Genomic DNA, 24,178 nt, shown 5'->3' with positions numbered 1-24,178 from the left:
TTGGCAGGATGAGAACCTGGATTCGAGGCCGGTGCGTGAGTGATAATGAGCAGCATCTGTACGCGCACCGGTCTCGTATCATGGATGAGATCGGGAGCATAAGAGGACGAGCGACCTGACCGTGAGTGAGAGATGACCAGGCCTGGCTTTTAGTGGGCTGCCGGCTGTCTATTTACGTTTATATTTATTAATTAAAAGTTGTTTTATGTTTGCCGGTTCCCGTCTCCTTCTTTCCGGGTTTCGGCACCACTGTAACAAGATTCAATAAGATAATTGTCTGGGCTGGAGAACAAAAATCTATCTCAGATTTCAAAGGTTATTGGACTCTTTAAATAGTTTGATAATATTGATTTCCATGTCACTTATTGTATTCAAACAAGTATATAGCAGTAGTCAAGTGAGTGAGTGGTGTATACTTAACATTTCTCTTGGGGATTTTCCTTCCTCACTCTTTGAGTCAAGTCTGCTGTTGTCTTTCTTTCTTTCTTTCTCTTCTTTCTCTTCTTTCTTTCATTCTCTTCTTTCATCCTGACTAATATTCTTATGTTTTTTAGGGTCATTTTGGCTGCGTCCTGCTACTCTTCTTGAAGAAGGATACTATATCTGGTCTTTCTCTTAATTTTTCTCATATTTCACTGACTGTCTGACACATGCAAAACATTAACATGTATTAAAAACAGCAATAATGTTTGAGAATGTTTTTGTTATATATATATATAAAATCGACCATGAGCCTTGCATTTATTCTGGAATGTTTGCATCAAATATTTCTAGATATTTGATCAATATCTCAAAACTCACAGATAACATGGCTAGAGCCCTATTTGCACAGGACTATTATCTGGGGACGTTGTGTGATATATGTGTTGATATATGACCGTACCTGTCAGCATTTGAGACCCGTGTTAGCGAGCCAGACCCCAAATATCATCGAATAGGTTTCAAATGTTACTGGAGTTTCCATGAGAAATACCAAAACGGGAGACTCCCGGCCAAAATGACAGTGTTGGCAGGTATGAATATGACCCAGCATCCGAAATACTATAAAAAAAACTTCAACACAGCCTCCCTTATTCGCAAACGGTGGATAAATCTTTGTAAATGGATAGTGATGCCTATTCGCACGAGTGTAATATTTTCACAGGACCTCCGTGTCTTAACGTTCGGTAATTTGCGGAGGAATTTTAAATGTACAAATGACAGACATGGCCAATTCGCACGGGATTAAGATCACACAACCTTTGCAATTATCACAAATGACTAGAGGTCCCCAGGTAATAATAATCCCGTGCGAATAGGGTTTAGTTCTAACTCGGCTATTGTAAAGCTGGTTCCAACTTTAAGGCTTTAAAGCCTTAAAAAATATTTGTTACATATTTTGACATCAGTGGGTCTTTAACATTGTATGTCATTCTGTGTTTCATAATTTAAATTAAATGGCGTTAAATTAAAATATAATAAATAAATGTATGCTGCTCAGAAAATTATTTGCTAACAAAATGTATTTTCGACAATGTGATGCGATCTGGGAAAACCCCCTTCGGATGTAGCTCTGGGACGTTTTCAGGAATATGAGAAAATAGCTAGAAATTAAAAACCTTTGTCAAAATTGGGTGTTCATCAAATAATTATTCTATAACGTTTGTCTTTAATCTTTGAGAACATCTTGGCAAAATGTTCTTGTTAATTATTGCTGAAAATAGCTATTTATAATGGCTATGATGTTTAGGACATGCCGGCTGAGGTGAAATAAATTGCCAACAGCTCTCCATCTCTTAACTCTTTCCCCGCCAGCCTTTAAAAAAACGGTTGCCAGCCTACCCCAGCGTTTTTTTTACATTTTCACCAAATATTGATGGCTCACCATACATATTCTGGACATACAATAAATGAACTGAAAGAACAGTCTCTGCTTTCAAAATTGTACCTCTATCTTCATTTTTAAGTTACATTAAGTTACATAAGAATTAAAAGCTTTGATGTTCCCATATAAACCTTAAGTTCAGCCAGAAGAGTTGTTCACATCTAAAGTTCTTTGTTTTTTGTTCATTTGTGTATTTAAAAAAAAGATTTCAACCAACCTTTTCTTGTAAATATTTGTAATATAATTCAGATTTAATGATATGCTGGTATCGTGGGAAACACTGACATGAATCCACCACAGGTGTTTTGATGTAATATGATTAATGTTTAATAATTATTTGAATATGAAATATTTATCCACATATGCCATTCTGAGACCGCTGTAGACTGACTAATTTGTTTGCATTTTTCTTCCGACAGTCAAACAGTCTTTCAGCAAGTTTATATTTATTTTAGCGCATATTCTTTAGCGGTAACGCACACATTGTTTTTCTCAGTTTTTGCTAAACATATTTTATACAATTTACAAGTTGCGGCTTGTTTATACATTTTGTTTGTGTGATATCACATATCCACTATATTTTTATAGTTATTTTATTATAAAATAAGCACACAAAGTTAAATAGAGATACACGAAGACACACCCCTTTTCTAGGACCAAAAAAAGAAAGAGTTTGTAAAGTAAGGGTTTCAACGTTTCATCAGAGGTTGGCAGCTTTACTTTGCACAAAGTTCGAAATCCTTGAATTGCTAAAAACTCTTTATCTGTCAGATATATTGTTAAATAGCTTTACTCTATAAAGCCCAGAGTTCTTCACAAAACCTTCTCTGTCGTAATGACCGCTGAATGCAACCCACTTATCTAATTCTCGACAAAGTTTGATCAAGGTTGTTCGTCTTCTGGTTTAAATGTTTTTGTTCAAATCCTTTCTTTTCAAATTGGTCACAACTCCAGCACTCTGTCAAAAGCTTCTTATATACTGTATGTTGGAGGCATCAGTTTTACTTTTTTACTTTCCAGAAAAGAGGCAAAGCTTAATGTAGTCAAAGCTTACAGCGATGCACTGATGGCAATTTTCTTGGCCGATTCTGGTTTCCGATTATTTTATTATTTCCGATTTTCGCAGATTCCAATAGGATAAATGATTGAACATTACAATTTCCCTAAATGCACTTCTCCAATCTGCATTAAATCACAGGCTCTTCTCTCGCCTAAACAACTCTTAAATAGAAGAACTCTGTGACTGAAAAGAAGACATGTCACTTAATTGACCTTCTTCTCTTTTGTACTCATCTCACAAAACCATGGATAAAATATAACGTCTACTCTATCCTTGTCTGTTTCTGGTAATGAAACTAATATTGGTTTATTGATTTTTTTCTAAAATGTAAACTTAATTGTCTTTATCTTTGGTCTGTAGTATTAAAAGAAGTGAAGACAATGTTTAACGTGTCACTCATGCAAATAAAACCAAGTTATACCTCAAGTGATGATGCTTTGCGTTTGGTGTGAACATAGCATAAGTGTTGAAGGACTTAAATGAAGTATGCCTAAATATTGTTGGCTGTATAACAGACTTGAGGTGTTTGAAATATTCGTCTATATGTGTAAACACATGACAAAAACAATCTAGCGTCTTGGAACCTCTTGACACTTCTGGTGGTTGTGCTTGGACTAAATTAAAACCTTTAGCAAGGGAAAGAAAGCATTGCAGAGTTGTTTTTAGTTTAGTTTATCCAATTCAGCAGAGGTTACATGTATTTTTGAAGTTTAATAGCCTGTAGGCTTGGACTCTGAGATTACAAAAACCCAGATCAATATTGCTCCTAAAAGCAGGTTGTCGAAATACATGTTCTTTTTAAGTAGTAACCTTTTCTTTGCCATAGTGAGATCTGAGCACCTCAACAGCTTGTGAAATACAAGCACCTCATATATTTGAGGTACATTCAAAGTCTTCTCAATTATATGAAAGCTTGTGTCATGACATGCCATGAAAGCGGAGGCCGTCGTTTCTTGCATGTGTTGTGATTCCACCGCTGATCCTCTTTCCTCGAACCTTGATTTCATCTCTTTGCTCGTCCTCTTTCCGTCAGTTTAATCAACGCTTTTAATTACCGACACATTCGGTCGCCTTGCGTTCCCTCAGTTGTCACCTTCAGGACATAGAGAAAAACAAAAAAATGGGTACCAAAAAAAGGTTGTCATCTTTCCTCGGGGTCTTGGAACAGGCTCTGTAATAGCCGGCCTCTGCCAGTCAGTGGGATCTATTGCCAGCTCGCGTCTCCCCCATCCCGCCGGGTATCTCCTACGTTGTCTTGATAAATGGATTTTTGCCTTGACTCGAATGTGTCCTCTTAAGATGCGGTGGGGCGAGGACGCTTGGGCTTATGTTCCATCAAGCCTTAGTCGCATCCTCAGGGTCACACAAAAATAAAGCTTAGATTCGCTCAGGTTTCCCTGTAATCATGCATTATGTATTGCTATTATAAAAGTCCAATGTCTAGATTTACTCGCACAATGACTTTTTGAGATGCACTCTTATTTTTGATCATATCAAGTTTCTGAAGCTTAAGTGCATTATCTCAGTGACATTGGTGACATCAAACAGAATTGCTAAATAGCCAAAAAGTTAACATTTTGGATCCAGGGTTTGACCATTTATATCTTGAGATTGATATCAAAAGCCATTTTAAAGTAGTATAGTAGTGTATTCTGCTGATACAAGCAGATATTTGTTTTATATCCTGTTCCAAGGCTCCTTTAGAATGAGTTCTAAGCAGACACAATGCGTTACAGTTCCAGTGATTTGTGTGTCCAAAATGAACTCGACAAAGAGCATGATTCCACAGAAATACAGTTTTTGGCTGAATGGTTTAATCAAGAATGTTTAACATCCAAAGATGTTGTTGAAAGAGGCTCTAAAAGAGAGGAAGACTGAATGGTTCTTTGGGGATCCAAAATGTTTCTTATGGCCTCACTGTGAAAAGCCTTTCGTAGCAGCCTTATTTTTAAAAGTGTATAGCTGTCGTTGGCTAGGAAAGTATTTTACCTGTGAAATATCTCTTACATCACACCGTCCTTCAGAAATCTCTTCCTTTGTGTTGCATTGTTTTGCCTTGTTATATTTGTTCGTAAGTGCAAGAATGACAGACTCATTAAAAGGCACAAAACACGTTTTCGAGTTGTCTATCCTTGTCTGTAAAAATTCCTTTCTCAGCTCTGTCATATCGCATTTGGACGTCTCTGACACAGCCGAGAGCCGAGAAAACATTAAGGTAGCCGACTCGTAAATATTTGATTCGCCCGGCAGAGGAGATGGATTCAGTTTTAATTGTTTAAGAAATTCAGGCCACGTTCACAAAAATTAAACGTTTAAAAATAACAGACGTTAAAGGTCAGGGATGCACCATTCTCAGAACGCTGGGTGTAATTATTGTGCGTGGAAAACAAAACAGCTATAACCTTCCATCAGCGACCGTGCATGAAACATGCTTTGTGGCGTTTCAATGATTGTTTCAAAAGAAAAAGGGTTTGTATAAAGTTTGTAAAGTACGCTAATGTAAGCATCAAAATCAAGATTTTGCATAACGCTTTGCTGAACCATGTACTCTTTTACGATATAGAAACAGGAGCGTATTGACAGAATAATAATGAACACAGTTGTTCTGGTTAACACTGTGTTGTTTCATTTCTGTGTGTTTTAGATTCTCCCTCCTCATTCATCGCACGAGCAGAGCGCCGAGTGAAAACTGAAGGTAAGTGTATTTATTGCCTGGCTTTGACAATGAAATCAGCTGGGTCCATTGATTTTTCTTCTCATTGCTGCTTTTTTATTTGAGGGACTTGTAAGCAAGTTGATTACAGATAAAACAAGCAGGAGAAGCGGTAGCACACGCTAGACGAATGTTTTGTTAGAGGTGAGGAGCAGTAAATGAGTCCAGCAGATGTTTCGGGATGCTGTCGCTGGTTGTATACCGCTTTGTTCATTTAGTCTTCGGTCGTGGTACGCAGAGAGCAGCATGTATTGCTTTATTCCCAGAGGACCGCACATTAGGAGGGCTTATAAGAATGCAATACTATTTCTGTTGTTCTGTTTTTGAGTATTAAACACGGGCTGCTCGCTGTTCATCTTTTGTTGTTTTTCAGTCAGCGGACAACCTTGTTCAAAGAGACTGGGGATAGATGGTACTCAAACCGGTCACTAAATCTGACCATTACCAAATTTACAATTATAGACAGCTCAAATAAATATCAAACAATATGTTTTTCTTTAGTTGTTGAACAGACAGCTTTCACAGTGTAGGGTGGTTAAAGTACAGTACGAACTGGAGTCAGAGGTGATCTTGAACTTTAGTCAATGAGGCAAGAATGAATGTGCTGAGCTGAGCAGCATATTATTTGTGACGCTGCCTGTGAAAATGCAGCTAAAGTCTTTTTTGTCTTTTCTACATAAAATCATCCTACATAATATAGGACCATTCTGTGAAAATATAACTTTGGTCTTCCAAATTTACTAAACTTCAAAACTTTACTTAGTAAGGCCATGTCAAAGATTGAACCCAGGATTTAGCCCAGCATCGGAATAAACTGGAATGAACTTATTTAGTGTTTTTTAGTATTCATTCATTTCAGTATGTAATAATTAAAGGTGATGTCAAATTAATATCAAATAATATTTCATTTACAGCAACAAACACACTTTACATGCACTCTTAAAACTTCACAGTGATGCCATACACTCTTGTTTCACAGAAGGTTCTTTGTGGTGAAAAAGGTTCTTGAGATAAAAAAGGTAAGAAAAAGATGGTTCTTTAAAGAACCTTTGACTGAATGGATCTTTGTGGAACCAAAAATGTGAAGAACCTTTATTTTAAGAGTGTAGAAGAACCAGTTTTGCTTCCACGAAGAACCATTCAGTCATACAATTTCAAAGTAATATCATATCAGCCACCACAACACTTCATCATGTAAGTTGCTTAACCAACACAAGATTTGACACTTGAAGTGTTATTGTGGCTGTCAAGACTTTTCCTTTAAAAATTTTATTAGGTGTAAATAATACTGCATTCAAGACTAGCATTTGGGATATTTGCCACCACAAACCTGGAAGTAACGTCTTGATTAAGTTACATAAAAACTGAAAAATCACCCGCTGTGAGCAATTTCCCAATTTTATTAGTAATCCAGCTTAAAACGTCTCTGTTTTCTGCAAGAATACGCTTATGTTCAGTCTCCTACAGTATCTGTCAGAGTGAAAGAAATTTAACAAAGGTTAATCTAGTCACCTTTTCACTGAAAACATCAGACTAAAATGTACTAAAGGAGGATCATGTTAAAAACGAAGAAGGCTGGTTGGAGATTGATATTTAAGTTTCTCAGGTTTTGTGTTAAAGATAACAATGCAGAACGACTTGCACTGCATATTAGTTCATTCCTTGACATTAAATCAAACTAAGGACACTTGGTTGCTAGCATCATTCATTACCGGTTGAGCTACAGATGCCATCTGAATGTTTGTGAATATAGGATGCGTGGTGTATTAGTGTACTGATCTGACCAACTCATCTGTGGTGCTTGTATACATGTTATATACATTTCCCCTTGTTGGAGAGACAGGATATGATCTTCAATGTACGTGGCACATGGTACATGAATATGGTAATCATTTAACACTTTTTGGCATTCGGTTGTGTTAGCCTACCTGACAGGAATTCCAACTCCACAGGCCCAAATGTATTATTATAGGAATCCTTAGGCCATGGAAAGCTGCGTGATTTGTGTTGGGTTAAAGACATCAGTGACTCCTAATGTGATTCATGACTGATGATGTGATATCTGATACGTTGATATCATGTGATGATTTATGAAACCAGCTTCCATCCCACACATGTTCACTGTTATTAAAATCATATGGACGATACAGTATGCAGTAAAATAAATATTTTTAACACCCTTATATTCTGGGTTTGTCATTTGTGGTTAAATCTGCAATTTGTATTGCTACTAACTCCTTTTATGTATTTACCTATACTTGTATGTTCCTATGAAATGGGATCAACATCTTAAATTATAAATCATTATTGACGTTTTCAAAGCTACAACACAAACTAACGTTACTTGTGGACTACCCTTAACCTCTGGTACACATTCGCAAACAAGAGAGTTCCTTTAGATCATTTCTGATAACAATCGAAAGAAACCGAGAAGAACCATCACTTGGCTAAACTTGCCTCTCCGATATTTTGATACAGCCATGCATACAGGGTATGTGCAAGATGTCCTGAAACGTGCTTTGTGTGCCTGACATCTGCATGCAGTGGCACAATGTAAATGTAAAGTTTCAATGGATATATGGACGGAAAAGGACTTTACATTTAGAACAAATAATTGACATCCTTTTAGCTCTTTGCCCAAAAATTAAAATAATGAATCTAACTCAGGCTATTTAAAGGCCACTTCTCACTTCTTTGTTCTTCTTTTGTTTCTTGATTTCCATTTTTCATCTAGATTTTCCAATTAATAGGAAAGTTCTGGTTGCTATTAAAGGTATTTTTCTTTTTAAAGGTTTGAGTTTTAAAACCTTGACACTTTTATGAAAAGTAATTTAACTCCCACTTGTCGTTCTTTAAGAAAATCAATTGATCTTTCTTTACTTCTTTTATCGCTCATTATTCATCCCAGATTTTTTTACTTTTAGTCAGCTTCACAGTTTGAAGAGGAATATCTGGAGTCATTATGTAAAACTGGTGGATAGTGTTTGATGGGTTATTAAAGTCGCCCCTCTTTGGCGAATGGAGATTATTCTCATTTTTTCCCCTTCGTTTTAAACAATTCAAGTTAAACCGTGGATTAGTTTTTTTCTAAAAGCACTGATAGTTGATAACACACCCTAATTCCTCACAGTTCAACAAGGTTTTATAAAAATCACTCCGGAGGCCCGTTTAAATTAGTTTTCTCCTCCTGGAATAATTTGGCGGCTCATCTACACAGTAAATGGGGTCAATACTTGACTTAAACCCATTTTGGATATCTGACGTGAACACGCGCTTCGAGAAAACATCGCTAATAGGCAAGTAGTAACTGCACTCCGACCCGTCTGAAGATAACCGACCGACTGTCAACCAATAAAGTTCACACAATTATGAGCGAGTTGAACCGTGTGTCTGTAATTACTCTCCGGTAGATGACCTTCTTGATCTGCGAGTTTCCTGTCAGCACGTTCGGAATCATTCACTACAGTGTTATTGAAGGCAGCGTCGGCTGTTAGTCTGCATTCGCGCTCTGAAATCATTTCTTTTTTCGCCTGAGGGAGCATAGTTGTATTGAAAATAATTGTATTGTGAGTCTGCAATCTGTTGGTTTTATCTCATTATTTCTCTGTCCGTATTCCAAGTGGAGACATCGTGTGTGTGTATGTGATAAAAGGAAAACCCTGAAGAAAACCGAGCTGTTGGCAGCGAGGCCCATCAGATGCACGTATTAGCGTTTCTGTAAGTACTCGTAGCTAAGCGTATCTCTTTGTGTGTGTGCCAACATGCTCAAAAATGCAGATGATTCAGATGCATTTGCAAACACGTGACCCTGTTGAACATACTTCATGTGTGTACACAACAACATTTTGCTTGTGCAGCTAGAAGCATCTGTGTTCACATAAGCATGTTTCAGAGCCTCTAGAGTTTTGTGTTAGTGTTCGGCCCCCAAAGAAATCCTATTATAATCTAGTCGTACAGGAACACCTAAAAAAGCTCTGGTCTCGTAATGGTGGGACAGGGCTGGGAGTATCTAGCTCCTCACAAGCAGCGCTGCTTCTTAAAATAACCAAGAACCTCCAGAGCTTCTGAAGAAATCTTCTTTCTTGTAGACGAAGAAATAAGAAAAGAGAAAACAGTCAAGGTGCCCCGTCCCTAAACGCCTTTGCATGTTGACACACATTCTCAAGCTGTCCAGTGTTTCCAGTCTTAGCACTAAAATGCTCAGCCTGTTCTCCTGGTTTGGAGATCACTGACATCAGTTAAATAGTCCCTCCTGCCCTCTGCTCAGATAATTATTGCCGGGACACGGACCAACGAAGCGCACCTTAATACCTCTGTTACCACGATCACCGAGACAGAGGCCTGCTCAAACGCTGCCCTGTTTGAAGAGCTCCTCTGTGTAATGCTTATAAGGGGAGAAGATACAGACCCCAAGATATCTAAAAGCATCTTACATTAAGTACTTTTTCTTGTAGAAGTGCTCGTACCTTCTGAGAGAGACGGAGTGCGGAGAAGCGTCGGTTGAAAACACACCTTCAAATTTACATTTGTATCCTCCGACATCTCTCGCTTGAAGGAAGAAGCAATATTCATATTCCTTACATGGCACATGCATTTTTGATGCTCGTCTGAGTCATGTTCAAATTCTCCCCCGTTACTTATAATCCATAATTGAAGATGTACCTGTATAATTCCCTGTGATCTCGGCTTTTGAGCCTTGTAATGATGGTTTTTGGCGTGATGATCGAATCCTCTCTGTTTGAAAAGAATGGAAGATAAAGGAAACCTCTATGATGTTTCTTTTGGCAATATTGGATATTTGTAATGAGCCTCCATGACACCCGACATCGCTGCGGTGGCAGCGCAGCCAGAAAATCTTGACTGGCAAGGTAAAGTCGCAGCTTTGATTTTAGGAGCGGTGACCCGTAAAGAGGAAATTTCCTATTCTAGACGATACTCTATCACAGCTGTGCCTTCATGCATAACACTTACAGGAGTCATAATATTCCCAAAGTACTGCGAATCGACTCAGGGGTTCTTACATTCTGTGTGAACTTTCACTGAAGCTGTAATACTTTCTAGTAGATCAAATCTATAACGTTTTGGAGTATAGTCAGTGACTTGTGGTAGATAGTTCAGTATACTGTTATTGCTAATTTGGTAACGTTTGGTGCCATTGTTTTTCTTTATTGGAGGCTCTTTTCTAAAGATTTTTGTTATTTCTTTATTCAATCCCAGTAGAAAAACTAATTGAAAAGGTAAAATACCATGGGCATCAAGGCCATTGAAAAAGTAGGCGGTTGCTGACTTCATAACTGCTTGAATGTGTTGAATGAGACAAGAAAAGATCCTGTAGCTTTCCCGTAGGTCCGTGTTAAGAGTATGGGGCTAACAACGCCCAGGTCATAATATGTTCGATCCCAGGGGAATGCACATATTTAGCAACAAATGTGTAGGATAATGTAATGTAAGTCGCTTCGGATAAAAGCGTCTGCCAAATGCATAAATGTAAATGTAAAAGAGATTCTACATATTTTCACAAAACTCGGACATTAATAGAATACAGCACACCTCCTGCCCCCTGTCTTCTAGTCTATTATTATTTCGTTTTAATGATTAAAAATCCCTTATTTAACAGCTTTAACACTGAGAAATCAGTTTAGACAGTCTATTGAATTTACAGTGAACAGCATGTACATGAAAACAGGATTTAGAGAAGCCCTACTTGAAATAAATAAGAGGTTTATCATTGTTTCAAATTTGTAACACGTTAGGCTTACCGTGTGAAGCCATTCATTCTATTTAAGGAAAGAAAATAAATAATGTGTGCGAAGGGTTCAGTCATCTGTGCATGTGTACTCTGAAGTCAATATGAACTACCCAATGTTTTGGCATCATAAACATATTTTATGGTGAGTGACGACAACAAATGAAATGTTATGAGGGGGGAAATGGTAAAAAAGCGGATGGGGCATCTGTACATATAAACAGTATTAGGTTTGAGCTACCAACAGGATATCTATTATGTTCAACATTTACATTTTCGCATTCGGCGGTCACTTTGTCCAAAGCGACTTACATTGCATTATCCTATACATTTGTTTCTAAGTATGTGCAATCCTCTGGGATCGAACCCACGACCTTGGCGTTGGCGAGTCACGCTCTTACCCCTTAGCTACAGGAAAGCTGTATTTATATTGTCTATAACCATTTACTAATAAACATTACCGTTATTTACAATTTACCTTCAAGCGTAACACTTAATCCCAGGTTGCTCAAAGCTGTCACATTTCTGCAATTAGCACACTGTTGAGTCTAATGGAAAGGCATCTGTTAAATGACAGAAAACACATCGTCTTGCATTTGAAGACTTGGTTTTGACATCCTCCTCATCCGCCTGCAGTCTGTAAATCCTGAGTTATTGTGCGTGTTATGACATATGTCATTAACGGCACTTTGATGAGATAATGTGAAGTCACGTCAGCCATCTTTTGTGACATGTATTAAATATAAATTCTGTCTCACTACATTTCCTCTCCAAATCCCAGATGGCCTGTAAAATTTGTCCCTCCATTATCCATTTCCTCCACGGTCGATTTCTGAGCGCTTGATTTTCACTGGAATATTGGATTCTGGGGGTCAGAGTAATGCTTTCCATTTGCGCTGAGTTTGCAAACTATAGTGGTATAGTTCAGCTTTTGATAATAAAAATGCTTTGCGTAGATGCAAAGTAAACAGAGACGCGCACTGTAATCTTCCCTCTTCAGCTTTCCGGAGGATTCTCTTACGCCGAGATCTCTGAGTGACTCAAAGCGTATATCTTTCCTTGTTCATGTTTTTTTCGTTCATTTCTTCTCTGTCATTCTCAGCGTATCTCGCTTGGTTTTCGAAATCTTTTTTCACCGTTTTGTGTGTGTGTGTGATTCTCTCTCTTTTATTCATCTCTGTGCGGTTGGGAATAAAGGCGTCTTGGCTAGGAAACAGAAGGAAGTATTCCCTCTTGACCGTGGCTTAAGTTAAATCACTGCCCGCCTTTCATGAGCGGCCATATTGTTTCTTTCTTTGATGTGGGTCTGCTTTTGTGGCACTGTTTTGCTCTCTACCTGGAAAAGCATCCAGATGGAAGCTAAGGAGAGAGGGGTAAGCGCGAGTCCACTTGCCATCTGTGCTCTATCGGTCGTAATGTTCTTCTCGTATAAGAGCACACACACTTCATTACTCTGCCCTTACCTTTGGGGCAAAGCAGTAGTTACTGCATGGTGTTTGTAGTGATTTTCAGAAGGTCTAGTGTAGCTGTGTTTAGTCACAATGGGTAAATTCATAGATTTATTGGAAATCATGCTTTAATGAAACACTGGGATCATGAATTTTGAAAATAACCAAATAAGTAAAGTAAGAGCTGTTTGACATGAGGTTGCATCCACATATTTCGGTCAGTGGAGCAGTTCATCCACAAAGATGTTTCCTTCTTCTGTGGAAAAATTAAAGGTGTTTTTAATTCTTTATCGGTTAGATATTTGCAAAACCCAGTCACAAACATAATAACTCATAATAAAAACATGGACAAAATATAGGGAGATACAAGGTTACAGACGGACAGCAGTTATATGCTATCATATTCAAATATAGCCTGATATCAGACCTAAAGTTGTTGTTCTCTGATGATTTTTATTGACATACAGTCATTTAGCGAACGTTATCCAAAGTAACCAAGCAATAACATTTTCTGTCACATTTCTGTCACTTTTTGTGTATTCAGACGGTTCAATCAACTTGTTCATTTGTGAGCTTGTAAGTGGTCATGTGGATTGTAAATACACTTAAATGCACAATAACACGTTAACTTGGCCATCAATAATTATTACATTCAAATTTCACGAATGTGTCTTTTACAAACAGTGCTGGAAACTTGTGAAAAATGTGTAACGTGGTGCGGGTCTGCTACTAAAACACTGTGTCTTGTGTCTGTAAAGCTATGAGATCTCTGCTGACTAACAGTGTTGCACGCACACCATCATCGTCTCGCCGGCTCATATTTCTGCCGCAATTCCCCTAATCCCTCCTTTTTCCTTTTCCGGCACCAAATTGAGCTGAAACTTCTTTTAAGCGTTCTAATATTGATTCTCTGCTTTGTTCGGCATATTTCCTAGCTGTTCCCTCAATTAGAGAGAAAAGGTAATTACACCAAGTGTAAAGAGAGCGTCCTTCTATTTCAGAATACCAACGCCTGCTCCGCTTCAATCAATAACCTTTGTCTGATGATAATGTGTGTATTTAGTAACTTGACTCAGGAAATGGATTAAAAGCTCAGAGCGCACAGGCCAATGGACCCCAGTCAATGTGATGGAGAGGAAGTCGTAGCTTGATATCTGTAATGCCTTTACTTGGAGGAATTCATGACTGCGAAACTGGTTTTTCACAGCTGTGGAGCGTCTTGGGCCTCTCCGGGACAGATTTGATTATGTATGATCCAGTTTTCTAAGAGGGTATATTCATTACAACGTATGAGAATAGGAAATTCTCAATAAAGGATCTTTCATCGGAGGTACACAAACAGGTCCGTATGTAATGTAGAGAGCGTTCTGTCTGTTGAGATTTAATGTTTAGTGGTGTTTGTAAAGGCAATCGTTAGTATTACATTTGCTAGTGTTCATATCTAGGCCCCCCTGAGACCCCCACAACACCCCAAATGAATTACCTGCAATAAATTGCTATAATCAGGAGTCATTCTCTTGCTGTGTGAGTTATTATTTCGCCTTCCTCAATGCATCTCTCGTGCATTTCCAGTAACTGACTTTTTTTAATCTCCTGCTTCTAATGAGGAATTCAATACCTGGGCTTTTTTGGGTCCTGTGATACAGATATGCCCTCTTAGCACTTAAGTAAAGAGCACCGGTTCCAAAAGTAGCAGCTTATTGAGAGAATGACTTCTCGGGTTTGTTAATAAATGTTGTTTAACGTTCAATCGTTCAAGTTCACAGAGGTCACGTCCTCCAGGAGGTCAATTGTTGTGACTGCAAGACCTCCGAGTTTGACTCCTGGTTCTAGTAGTGAAACAATTCTAAAAGAGGAGATTATATTTTCACCTTTGTTTTTTAAGACCAAGCACTTTAAATTTAGTTGAATTTGCTGAACCAGCTCGCAGTTTGAGCTCATTCATAACAGCCTAATGACTGACACTGAGAGGAAAATTCTGGGCAAATGCTTGCGGATGCTATTAAACCGAGACTGAAGCGCTACGCTAGCATCTCTAAGATTGCCCAGCATTCGTAAGATGTCTTCCTACGGTTTGCCCACCCATACGTTCCAACAGTGGATGGGGAGTAGATTATTTATTGCCTTTGTTTTAGAAAGCGGCAGGTCTGCTTTAAAGCGTCTAGCGTGTGTGTGTGTGTGTGGTGGGATGAAGGGTCTAATCAACCCAGGCAGGTGTCATTTTGTGCTCTCATTTTTTCCCGGAAGGCAGTCCTGTATTTTCACATAAATCACACCCTTAATGTGATGTGAAGAACCAGACTGTTCAGAACGACACATCACACGTGGTTGATCCCGCACCTCATCTCTCAGAGCATGAATTGAAATATCACACATTGGAGATACTGTTAGCTTTGCGTTACCCTGACAATTTACAATTAGCTGTAAAGTATATATATATTTTTATTATTTAATTACATGTGTTTGTACATTAGCAGCACTGATGCAAAGTATCGAAGATTGGCTTTCATTTGTGCATCACATGTAGGGGTTTCAATACAAATATTGGTATTGTGTTTTTAAGTATAAGCTGTCATCTGTCGCCCACGCTAATCGTTTTGTTGCGTTTTTGGTCGGGGGAAATTGTTTTAATTTGCTCCGCCCATGTTCAATGCTAATTGCATTGTTTTGTTTTTTATGCACTTCACTTAATTGCACAATTTAGCAAACGACTGCTTTGTTTGCTTAATTCAACAATACACTGTATTTTCATTTGTAATATCCAGCAATTTAGAAGCGGTTCTTATGATTTTTGTAATTGCAATGAAACTTTTGAAACAGTTAAGCATATGTGCTCTTCTCACAGCGTTAAAAGCCTGTTAAATGTCTCCAATTCTTAAGCACAGATCAGGTCTGCACATATGCGTCAGCATATCTCCAATATAGCATATGTTTTGCAGAACATATTGAAGCGCTGTGTTATATTCTCTTGTTACTTAACATTTTGTAGGGTTGCTCTTAAACAAACACCAAAACAAGAAAAAACAAGATTTTTTGGTTATTATACCCCAGCAATTTAAAGTTGTGTTCACACTAGTTTTTTGGCACAGCCTAGTTGTCAGAGTTTAGTTTGTTCACGTAGTGTGAAAATTGCTCTCCAAACTTTTTCAAAAACATCTGAATTATTTGCAATATTTTTGTAACTTCGACAGTACTGTCTGTCTTAAAGGGATCGTTCACTCTAAAATGAAATTATTTCAGCATTTTTGTCATCCTCATGTCAATCCAAACCTGTGTGACTTTCTCTCTTCAGCAGAACGCAAAAGAAGATATTTTGAAGAATGCTGGTAACCAAACAACACTGACCCCCATTGACTTCCATTGTACGAACACAAAATCTCAAAATATTGTCTTTAGTGCTCCAAAAGTGTTCACATGATATACACGTTTTGAATAAAGGAGAATGTTTATTTCTGCGTGTGCTGTCCCTGTAGGAAAGCCTTTTGTCATTTTCAGATTCGTTTAAAAGAAGTGTTTCTCAGAGCGGGTGAGGAACATTTAGTCATGAAATGTATTGTTGAAGATACACTTCATCCACAAGAGCTTCTTTGATTTCCGTAATGTTGCTGTAAAGGGGATGAATGTAGACGTGGAGCTACTCTCATTGGGGTTTAGCCCACTAACACTTTCTTCCACACTTTCAGAGAAGCCTATTTCATCCCTTTGAATTACTAGCCTTAAAAATGATGAAATCTTTATCTCTTGAGTCATTACATAGCTACAGCACTAAAAAGACATGTTTATTACACAGGCTTGCTGCGTCTCAGGAACAAAATACACAGTTGCTCAGTTTGGTAACATACAAATATGGGATCATAGGATCAATGCAGTCTGTTATATGGCACGTATACGCCTTTCGATGTGTGTTTGGTTATAATATAACAATGTAATAATGGTAATTTTTTATTGTATACTTTATAAATTGTATTAAATTAAAACTACTCAAAAGTTCGTCTAACGGAAGTTAATTTTGGGCTGCATAACGTACGTTTCTGTTCACTCTTAAAAATAAAAATGCTTTCAAGGTCCTTCACAGCGTTGACAAAGAACCATTCAGTCAAAGGTTCTTTAAAGAACCATGTCTTTGTTACTTTTTATAATCTGAAGAACCTTTTTTTGCCACTTATGTGAAACAGAAAGTTTCTTCAGACGTTGAAGCACCTTTTTTAAGAGTGTTGCCTCTGAAACCGTCTATATTCAGCGTCTGCCGAATGTGTCAATGTAAATAACCAAACCTTACATTATCAGTGAGACTGCGATATTGATAAATGGCTGCGGTGTCCGTGGATTAGATTAAAAATATTACAGGTGTTCCTCATACATTAAATTTCTACAGATGTAAAACGCGCCGTTCTGCTGTACGCCTGTGATTTATATGTGCTGTCTTTTAGCCCAGCAGACCTTTGCATCCATCAGCGGCCCTGCCGAGGTTTGAAACAGACCCCGATCACTGACAGCGGGGGACTGACGTGTCATCTCTCTCCACCTCCATTTTTACAATCCTGTTGCAGCTTGTTTAATTTTGACTGTGCCTTTGAGAGAGGCATCGCACGGCGGGATCCGTTTTGCGATGTTTACACGCCGGTGCTTGTTGTAACATGATAGAAGTTGTCAGTTAGTCAGCACAACAATTGTGTCACCTTTATTTTCGTCAGTTAACAACGCGCCACATTGTTTATTGTTTCTAAAAGAAAAGTGTTGTTTCGTATTTGAATCGAGTCATCTCAGTGTTATTGCTCGGACAGCAAGGTCACAGCGGCGCGTAAAGTAAGATTACAGCGTGACTACAAGCTGCCTTGAGCGTGCGACTGAGCGTGTGGGTTTAGCGATCTGTTTAACAACCTAATATCGAAGCGCCATAAAAACGGCATAGTAATCTCCACCCCCTCCAAATCACAATGAAATTGTACTCTGATCCGAGGTGACTTTCAGTGTTCACACTAAAAGAGGAGACATTCGACTAAAAGGTTTATGGGGCTTCTTAGTCTTGTAGCGGCTTTTAGGAGGGAAGCAAAACATAAAAACGGAAAGAGAAGAGCAACAAGTTGAGTGATTATGTAAACATAAACAAAACGTTTTCTGATGAAAAGGGTACAAAATATTTATTAGATATATTTCGAAGAATGTTGGCAGTACACATTCACTTTTATTGTATAGACATAAAACCAATGAAAGTAAATGGGTTGCGCCATTGTTCGGATACCAACATTCTTCGAAATATCTTCTCTTGTGTTCTGCAGATGAAAGAAAGTCATACAGGTTTGATATGACGAGCGGATGATGTGTAAGTGAACACAGAATTTTCATTTTTTGTGAACTATCCCTCTAATGCGAGTAAATAATGATGCATTGTTCTTTTTTGCTTGCGATGTTTCTCATTCATGTTGGCAGCTCAGATCTTTGTGATCCTTCAGATCACCTTTTCAGCTCTTTGCTCACCTTCTCCATTAAATATTAGTCATTCTGTTGTTTTTATCTAGTTCTAAAACAACTACATTTCACATTCTCCAGGTATCAACATTCTTTGAGACGGGAATAAAGCATATAGTTGGTATATTGTGTGACTTACTTCAGCGAGCGAGTGAATGTATGCAGGAAACGCGTGTAAAAGCTGAGACATATGTGTTTGGTGTATGCCATTGTATCGCATAACCGGGCAAGGATAAAACAAGATGTCGCTAATGAGAGACCGGAGAGCTGAGTTCTTGCTGTTCAATCGTATTGTGTTTTTTCCAGGAGCGATGTTTTATTTGTTTGTTTATGTATTTGTAGTTTATGCCTGTGTTTTGCAGCTTCAATTATCATGTTTAAGTCTGAGTCACCCAATGTTTTCCCCCTCAGAATACAGCTGAACACAGACGGATCGAGTCTCGAAGTCCAACAGAAGTAAAAGCGAAGTTTTTTTTTTGTCTGGAGGTCAGTTGTTAAACAAAAGCAGGCGGATGAGTTTTGAATGCGCCATACGCTGCTCACACACGCACGCCGGACGCACACACGCACCGTTTCTGCTCTCATACCATTCAGAACCATTAGAGGGGAATCTGATCTCCAGGTCGGGATATATTGTCTGACTTCCCATCAGTGCCACAAGTTTATGTGTTTACCAATAAGATAAAGATTGAGGAACTAAGATAAATCATAAGAACAATCACTAATGACATCTTTGATATATCTAATGTAGTTCTAGATGTTGTTGAGATTAAAGGGATACTTCACCCAAAAATTCTGTCATCATTTACTCACCTTCCAGTTGTTCCTAATCTGAATAAATGTCTTTGTTCTGATGAACACAAAGAAAGATATTTGGAAGAATGCTTACGACCAAACAGATTTTGCCCCCCATCGACTTGTCAAAAGTTCCCCAGAACTGTTTGCTGTCCTACATTCTTCAAAATGTCTTCTTTTGTGTTCAACAGAACAAAAAAAAGTGATAAAGTAATCCATATCGGAGTCAATGGGGCAAGATCTGTCTGGTCATTAGCATTCTTCCAAATATCTTTCATCTCTGAATTATTTAGGAATTCAGACTGTCATGTCTTTCAAGCCAAACATTGTGATGTTGAATAAAAAGTAATACTTACCAAAAATGAATTCTTTCATCGTTTACTCATCCTCACGTCATTTCAAACCTATATGACTTTTGCAGAACACAAAAGAAGATATTTTGAAGAATGTTGATAGCCAAACAACATTGACCCCCATTGACTTCCATTGTATGAACTCAAAATATCTTTTTACTCCGCAGAAGAAAGAGTCATATGCTGGTTTTGAATGCTGTGAGGGTGAATAAATGATGACGGAATTGTTATTCTGTGTGAACTGTCCCTTTAAGCATCAACCACTAGTCTTCTTAATGCAACTGTAGCAAACATGCTTTTACTTTCTTTTGTCTCTTGATTACATAATACAGTTTAAAGTCCTTCATACCTCCTCAAGGCTGTTTTTCTTGAGCTGGGAAAACAATAGGGAGCAGATTGTTCTGCGAGGTCCGCCCGGCTGTCAGGCAGCAGAAAGACTGTGGGCGTGCGGTCGAGCGAGGGTTTGAATATCACCGACTCTTTATTTTACGAGCCTTTACGAGGCAGATACTGCAGCGACTTTAGCAGCCCTTGATGAGCCTTTTAGCATGTTAATCATCTGACATCCTGCTTGTTAAAAGAGAGAGAGAAAGAGTGGGTCAAAGCCTCTCTCTCTCGGGTCGCTCTCTCTCTACCTCATCTTTGGGGTGCTTTGATAAAACGAATGCATTATTGCAGTCTCTCCGCCGCCCATAAATTAAAAGATAACAACAACATGTCTTCAGCATGAAGATTAGTTTTGTCCAAGTGTTTCTAATTGTTTTTCGCCCGGCAAGCTGCGCCACGCGCTCCCGTATTGATAAATAACTTTGTCGCGGCCTTCAGCGAGCCGAGGATATTTTGGGAGGGGGAGCGTTTGGTGTATGTGGAGACACGTCCGCTCATCCCGAGCTGTGCCGGGCGCTCGGTTTGGCGAGAAGCGAGAATAAAGTTTAATTAGCAAAGCAATAAAGTCGGAGAAAGACCAGTGCGAAGAAATTACATCTCCATTCCAATAGATGGCCCATAGCTGCGCCGGTGTCATTGTTTTCATCCCATGCAATTCTGACAAGTTTTTAATTGCAGTAAACTCATGTATATTTATGTCATGTGCCACACTTTCTTGTTGATGAAGCCCAGGTTGGACTTCATTATTACTGTGTGTGTGTGTGTCATTTCATCAAACACATTTCCATTCCTTGTCCGTTTTATAAATTCATTTCAATAAATAACACTACATGTGCCGTCTCAAAGTCATCCACGCATAATCCAGAACCTCATGTGATCTCATAGGATTACGTGGATTTTTCCACAACCCCCTGTCATGTGTCGGCCCTCAGCTGCTCATTTTATTGTAACCTTTAATGTGAACCTTCCAATTTCCTCCCCGGCCGGTCGGAAAAATCGGCTTCCATATCAAACTCGCTGACTGTGTTAGTTTTCGCCCTTGCCGACGCCCTTCGGTCACGGTGGCGCGCGCTCTCGCCTCTCCATTTCCTTATTTACCTTTTATTAGCGCCCACCCTTGCCTTGACATTTCATCAAACGGGCCACCGGTACTGATCTCGGCCTCGTGTTAGGGACGGCCCTCACACCCGCCCCTACACACGAGACCTGACATACAAACAATCACTCCGGCTTGTTTACAAGGGAACACGATTGCACCTTTAACATAAAGAAAGCTATACGTGCTAGTGCACACTTGGTCTTTTATGCTCTCACCTAAAAACAAATCCAACAGTGTGTTCTGACATACATACATTTTTAGGAACTTGGAAAGGGTTGCTTTTGATACACCGATACACGGATGCGTTTGTCATAAATGTATTATTTTTAATATTCGGACTTGTCGTAAGCGAGCGAATTTGGATACATTGATGTTACGTTTTTTGTAATGAAAAGGAGCTCCCTTTGTTTTTTAAAAATACTTGAAAGATGCCCGGATGAAAACATCTGTCACCGTCATTGTCTCTGATCCCTAAACCTGTTTCAGGCTTCCGGGGAGGGGGATTGCCCGCACACGTGTGGGTGAGAGGTTTTGAGGGCTGGTGGCGTAGCGGGCGACGGATGGCGAGTTTGCCAACAGGCAATTACGGAGGAAAGATTGGCGGCTGAGAGTTGTAACTACTCTCACACTGGGAAAACACACGAGCGAGCCAAAATCCAACCAGGCTTCCCAGCAGCCCTTTTGTGGCTCACTCGTCCTAATTCCGAATCAAATTCTGTGAAAATGTACCACGAACCTTTAATTGTTGATGCTTGTTCGGCTGCATTAGATGCTTTGCCGTGTTTACACAATTTGGATCCGCACTCGGTCCTTGTTTGGTAAACGAAAGCGGTGTGTTTTATTTATTAACTTTTCGATTCAAACATTTGTCCGTGATCATCTTGAACGCTGCGGGGGGGCTGTGGGTGACTTGTATTGTGATGATGTCTGCAAAATGAGATATATTTCGATTTAGGTTTCAGTCAGAATTGGAAGGATTGAATGAATGATATCAAACTCCAGTGTGGTTTGGTTGAATATCAATTGATGGATATTTGTGGTTTCTTCAGCGTGGCCGTTCAATAACGCCGCTTGTTTTTTGGCATTCTTGTCATACAGCATATTACTGTTTTAATGGATTTCATTTGATATAGTCAAGGTTGTTTACTACCTCAGTTTACAAGGGTTTAATTAAATGCTAGCAGAAGGTCTGGATGCGTGAGTAATTGAAAGCTAAATTCAATTATTGTATTTGCTCAGTCAGGTTGCCTTGTGGGTTGTGTACTCTGGATTTCATTTTGCACAATGGAACTCATGAGACGAATGCTCTCCGAGATGACAACCCGCCGTTTGCGCACGTATAGATACGCGTGCACGGACGATATTAAAAACAATATTCTTCATCAACTACAACGGAATATGAATATCCTCAAGGCAGAGCAATGCAATGTTTTCGGTTATTAATTTGAGAGATTGTAATAACTTGCCGTGCTGTCTTCACCTGCAAATACATTATTAAAAACGAAATAAATTGTAAATGGAGTGCAGCGCTTGTGATGCATTAAACAATGTCGCTAGATACTTGATTTTGTTCTGTTTCCAACAGATTTCAGGTACTCTATAAATGCACAGACCTTTTCTTTTGTGTCAGCAATTGAATAATAGTAGATATGTTTAATAGAAGAATTTAAACTATAATTTTCCAGCCTTTTTTGTCTTGTGTACCCCTACACAACCCCATCAATAATCCTCAAGTCCCGTTTTAATAGTATATAATGTTTATCATCTTGCTAGTAATCATTTTACTTTTTTTCAAAGAGAAGTTGGTTGGTACCTATAGCCTTTTGGACAGTGCTCAGACATTTATGACACAACTGTGCCTCCAGCGACCCAAGTTTGGATACTGGCCTTGACATTGATTGCTAATCCTGCGTCCCACTTTCCACCTTTTTCCTGTGGAGTCTATACTGTCCTTTAAAAATAACGGCATGAAAAGCCTTAAAATATAACTTAAAAAAGAAAAGTTGACTCTCAAGTACATGTTTTTATGAATATGCTATATGTAGTTTATGTTAAGTGTTTTCCAAATGTAATGTTGACCTTTATTAAATCAAATATACGTTGTTGTTTGCAAGTTTTGACAATTTTCATGCATTTTTAATTTTTAAAGATATGAATTAACGTACAAAAGCAAATATTTTCCCCAAGATTACCCGTGTGCTTTGACATGTTGTGTAAATTTGGCCTGTGCCCGTAAACTGCCCCTGGGCACCCAGCTGAATATAAACTACTGACATCCCTTATAGTTTAAAATGGAAATAATAACTTTTTTATGAGTAATAACTTCTGAGAAGTTTAAACAAAGCATGATAAAAATCTTTCCAAGTAACCCCTTTGGTTGGCGTTCATTGCTCTTTGCAAGCAGTTGTATCTTCTGTGAAGGCTTCTTGATATCATTGTTGTATCAAGTGGATGTTTTGGCCAGGCTTTTATGTTTGTGCACTTGCATAGATTATGTGGCTTCATCATTGGCTAGTTTTCTCAGACTTCTTCAGAGCTCTTCCTTAGCTGCTTCCTTAATTTCCTCAGCTCTCTTCTCCTGTCCTGTATCATTATTTAGCTCTTTCCCACACCATTAAAGACCCTTCAAATCCTATCATTTTCTATTCTTTTCTGTGTCTTTACTCTGACTGGGCTTCTGAAAGGCTCTAAAAAGTCTGTTTAAGCACCAGGTCTCCTCACCTGAGAGCATTTTTTCACAAGGTTTAACTTGAAGTAAGACAATTAGGACAGTTCATTCTGTGGTGATGTACGGCTACAAAATGTCCAAGAAGCCTTTCTGACATGTTTTCTTGAGGGTTATTGGATAATTGGCACCATTGAAAGCCTGTAGTGCTTCCTTTATAACTAAATCAAGCGATATGGTGTTTGCACAGAGAAAGCCAATTTACCTCAAAACCAAGGTCACAGAGCTCATTTCAGTTTCAGCCTAAACTACTTCTCTACAGCATTTGGCCAAGCTTGCATATACATTTCCCTCCAATCGTTTTGGGTGGCTGAGGTTATGTTTCCTATACATTCTTTACACAATTATACTTTATAATCTGAAACGGGCTAAGTTGTGTTGGTAAAGTTCCTGAAGGGGAATGTTGAGCCCGACACAAAGTACAGATCAAAGGTCTGCTGTGTCTGCAAATACACGGATCAACAGCCTCCCTGGAAGGTCAAAGAAAAGTGTACCTTTGGGTAGTGTTTTTACTTTTTT

The 24,178-nt window shown here is 38.7% G+C and overlaps 1 protein-coding gene across 1 annotated transcript in view; it reads left to right on the top strand.

Annotated features, from left to right (window-relative positions):
• fhit (fragile histidine triad diadenosine triphosphatase) overlaps nucleotides 1-24,178 on the top strand; it is a 212,454-nt gene that overhangs the window by 10,384 nt on the left and 177,892 nt on the right. Inside the window, exon 2 of the mRNA XM_079483745.1 lies at nucleotides 5,569-5,619. The gene's annotated coding sequence lies outside the window, so the exon portion shown is untranslated. The remainder of the gene's footprint in view (nucleotides 1-5,568; nucleotides 5,620-24,178) is intronic.

Source organism: Barbatula barbatula (assembly GCF_947034865.1).
Source record: "Barbatula barbatula genome assembly, chromosome: 20".
Taxonomy (NCBI): domain Eukaryota; kingdom Metazoa; phylum Chordata; class Actinopteri; order Cypriniformes; family Nemacheilidae; genus Barbatula; species Barbatula barbatula.
This window is presented reverse-complemented; position numbering and strand designations above follow the sequence as displayed.